General features: G+C 42.1%; 1 protein-coding gene across 1 annotated transcript in view; it reads right to left on the reverse strand.

The window, feature by feature from the left end:
* The window catches only part of REV3L (REV3 like, DNA directed polymerase zeta catalytic subunit), a 209,484-nt gene that overhangs the window by 29,606 nt on the left and 176,105 nt on the right, over window positions 1-3,773 (reverse strand). The gene's annotated exons all lie outside the window — the stretch shown is intronic.

Raw genomic sequence — 3,773 nt, forward strand, 5'->3', positions numbered from 1 at the left:
CCCCCCCCCCTTGCCGCCTTAGGAGCTTCCTGGTATAAGTGTGCTGGGGTGCCTTCTGTATATGGTATGTCAGTCACCTCCATGTTACCTGGTGGGGCAACAGTGGCAAACCAGAGCAGACACAGGGCAGCACTATGTGGGCTCTCGGCAGCTACACAAGTAAGTGCCTGGGGTGGTGGTGGTGGTGGGCATGCTTTTACCCCATGCTAAGGATCAGTTTCTCTCCTGTACCACTACTGCTGAGCCTGGGCCCCAGCACCTGCTCCATGCTCACTCATCTGGGCTGAGCAGTGGCAGCAGCTAGGCAGAAACTGTTGCTTGGTGCAGGTGAAAAGCGCCCTCTTTCTTTTGCTGATGCCGGGCAGTTCTTGGTGCAGCCGCCTGGAGCCCACAACACACCAGGCTGCCCTGCACCTCTGTCACCACTGCCTCTGGGATGCCCAGCGTGGCATTGGTGACACTGCAGAGCAGCCGCAGGGCAGACCAGAGGTGGTGGTGATGGAGACATAGAGCAGTGCTGCACGGGCTCTGGGAGACCACACCAAGAACTGCCTGGAAGTGGTGAGGGAGAGGGGCTGCATTTCCCCTGCATTGCTCAGCTGCTGCTGCTCAGCCCAGATGGGCAAGCCCGGAGCAGTGGGGTGCACATGGAGTCAGGCTCTGTGTGTGCTGGTCTCTGTTGCTAACACGGGGCTGGGGCCAGAAGCAGCAGCAGCTGCAAGGAGCCACCCCAGCTCCGCTGCATGGCCAGGGCTGGCAGAATGTGCCAGGGCTGGGCAGTGTGAAGTGAGCACAGGGTGTGCTGGGGCTGTGCGCTAGTGGCACTGGCAGGGAGGCACCACAGGGCACGTGGGCTCTGCCTTGTTGCAAGGTGGGGGCAGGTGCTGACTGGCTCAGAGGGGTGCGCACAGGGGGCTCCCATGCATATCCCACCATACCCTCAAACCCTCCCCTGCAAACTCCACAACCAAATTTTCCCTTGCATACCCACAAACCCCATACCCAACCACACCCCCCTCAATATACAAGAGTAAGACTACATTTTGAGCTATTATGGAGTCACTTTTTTTATTTATTTACACCCCCCCCCCGATGAAAACATTTTTTTAAAATAAAATTAAAATACGTTATTACAGATGTTTGATTTTTAGTACATCATTTGATTTTTTTTTTTGGTTCCAAGATGGCAAACCCCTTTCACAAAAGGAGTACTTCCAGAGCAAGGGGAGGGACTTCCAGTGGCAAAGGTCAGAGATTAAGTGGTGGGACTTCTGGTCTTAAAATGGTGACCAGGGGGCAGGGTGCTTGTCAAGAGGCAGAGCCACCCTGCAGCCTTCAACAGCTCACCAAACTTGTTAAGCAGCACCCCTAGCCAAAAAAATTGCCCGCCCCTGCTCTAGCAAATCCCTGGCCTCTGGTTGCACATCTTTCTTTAGTGCTCTACCTCATGAGAATGTGTAATGTAAAATATATTCGACAAATCTCCGCACAAGATTACCCTCTCAAATCTTCTTGAGTATGCTTAACCATCCTTCCGAAAAACTTTCATTTCCATTTTCAGGCAAAGACAAAACAGGAAAATTTCAGCCCATAGAAGTGCCATCCATGCAGCTGGTTCATTAAAATCCTTACCTGAGCTTATACAGCAAAATTCATTACGTCACTGAAGGCATTCTGTGAAAAGGATACACTTTGGACAACTTTTACTATAGGCACTGCTAAGTTACATGCTTATTACACAGACTGTTCAATAGATTCATTCTGGCATTTGAATTCCTTTATTATTTTTTACTTAATATTTTAAATCTTCTGTTGTATAATATGATCCTTTGCACACAACAAGAAAAAAAAGTAAATATATACCACTAAAGGAGTAAAACAAACTTCACACAACGTTTCTGAGAAGCATAAAGGAAGTTTTTAATCTTACCTGGGAACCTCTCGTTAATACATGCAAAAATTGGATTCCAAAAAGCCTGGCCATTTCACTGGTTCTGCCAATCAAATCCAGCTGTTCTAACAACTGGAGATTCCCACGGACCCGGCTAATGTAATGATCAACCATCTTCCATCTGTTAAAGAAAGCATATAGGTTATGAAGAGTCCAGCTAGGAAGTCTAATCACATGTATAAGCACTGCCACCATCTACTCAAATTGCATACATTTATGGATGAAGTTTGCAGACTGGAAAACAGAGTTTCCTACAAGATATGCTTATAAAATTACGTTATAATATATGAAAGTTTGTGGTTCTGCAAGTTGAGGACATAGAAAGACCATTTAAAATCTCTTTCTAAGTTGTGTGTGTACACCCACATGGATCTTTAAAAGGATTATATATTCATTATATATTTCCTAAAAAGTCCTGAAAGAAGGGATGCATGAACAGAATTTGAGGCCCGTTTCCAACTGGCTAATTTAAAATTTTAACTCAATAGTGGACTTTTAGAAACCTTAAGTCCAAAGAATCTTTTGTTCTTGTTTGCTTTAATTGTTCTTATTGCTATGAAGTTTGCGAATCAGTGGGAGGATGAAGTCTTTTTTCCAAGTCTCCTTTTCCTTCTCACCAAGGGCAAGAAAATCTGTGTAGAGGGGACAGGACAGGAATTATTACCCTGGCTAATTATTACTATATTTGTTTCATCCACTTGTAAAAGCTAACTGTGGTTTGGCTATAAAGTGATGTCTACAGTCTCCATGAAGTACAGAGGTAGCCTTGTATGTTTACAGTATGGCATGTTTGTTTATAAATTTAAAAATAATATTTATTGCAGTCACCTTCAAAAAGTAGTCGCGTTATAAAAAAAGAACAAAATAGAAATATCATGGAATAGTATCAAGTCAGTACTTTAGTATTATTGTGGTCTGTACTATATATAGATCATATATAACACATACCTTTTGACCCTATATAAAACACACATATCACAAGTCAAAAATACTAGTGAATGCATCTAGTCCAATGAGGCCTCAAACATCTAATCAGACTTAATATTTAAAGTACACAAGTTTATATTATAAAAGAATGCATTTTATAGTTCAGAGGTTTATTTTTTTTTAATCAAATGCCTGACTTGGTGGATAGGCTGTGTCAAATATTAGTCAACTAAAGTAGACAGTGAAAGCTTGAATAGTAGGGATACTTTGTTAAAAGCCTTCGGTAAATGCCACTTACTACATTAAATGTGAAGGATTAAAAAAAGAGCAGTCTATACTTCTTCAACATGAATAAAATACAATAAATAAATAAATGCATGCTGTATCTCACGGTTACTTTTTCATAAGGAAAGCAACACTACAGTGGGGGCAGATCCACACTTCTGGTTGCAGTGCAGTTGAAAAAACAGGGCAAATCAGTCTGTGCAGAGCTCCATGTGCCAGTGGCTAGCTTTGTTATTTTTTCACTGTACTCCTGTCTGAGGGTGGATTCACCTTAAGTTGAAAAATGTACTTAAAAATGTACATTAAAAATGTACATTAAAAATGATGATGAATTCCTCATCAATCAGATCAATTACCTGTAGATGTCCGTCTTGTTGTCAAACCAATCAGACAAAACTCGAGAGGTAAACAGAGGAAAACGCTGGTGAAGAACATGAAAACCCACATTTTCAAAAGCATAATTGGTTAGATTCACCTACAAAAACAAGATATTTGTGATAATGATTCAGTAATTATAGTGTTTCAGTTCAGAAGAATCCTAAACCTTTTTACAAATTTATTCAGATTTAAACTACAAATAGGAATTTATTACTGAAGTGCAGTTATCTAC

The sequence above is a fragment of the Crocodylus porosus genome, unplaced genomic scaffold (genome assembly GCF_001723895.1).
Source record: "Crocodylus porosus isolate Cpor-Errol unplaced genomic scaffold, CroPor_comp1, whole genome shotgun sequence".
In the NCBI taxonomy this organism is placed as follows: domain Eukaryota; kingdom Metazoa; phylum Chordata; order Crocodylia; family Crocodylidae; genus Crocodylus; species Crocodylus porosus.